The sequence below is a fragment of the Sinocyclocheilus grahami genome, unplaced genomic scaffold, assembly GCF_001515645.1.
Source record: "Sinocyclocheilus grahami isolate Dianchi unplaced genomic scaffold, SAMN03320097.WGS_v1.1 scaffold333.1, whole genome shotgun sequence".
Lineage (NCBI taxonomy): Eukaryota > Metazoa > Chordata > Actinopteri > Cypriniformes > Cyprinidae > Sinocyclocheilus > Sinocyclocheilus grahami.
In genome coordinates, this window is record NW_015505512.1 from 141,504 (window position 1) to 142,004 (window position 501).

Genomic DNA, 501 nt, shown 5'->3' on the forward strand with positions numbered 1-501 from the left:
AAAATCCGGGGTTGTAAACTATAGAAAAGTGCTTATTGTTGTCTTGACTGCTGGAGTTTGAGGGATAAAGGAACTTAAGGAGAGTGGGGTTGGCAGGCACCAAGGCTTATTTTTATATATGGGACAAGTGTTACATGCAGGTAGCTCTTTCACAGTATCTACAAATGTAGAGAGTTGAAGATACAGCATTGTTTGCAACAAATACACAGTATAAACAATGCAATGACTGGTACGCTCAAATGTTCTGCTTATATTCTCAATGCACCACTATGATCCATAGCATTCGTTCCTTGTGTTGTTTTGATGACACTAAAATGGCTAGTAATGCGGGTAATAATAAAATAACCTGCACTGCCTACATTGTATACATGAAAACACGTCTAAAGATCAGTAATGTTGCAGTCACTTGGACTTTTATTTGACATTTGCGTCATGTCGTCCGCGCAGGTGAACTACTTGATTAATTCCAGTACAGAACCTATAGGATGTTGCGCATGCGCG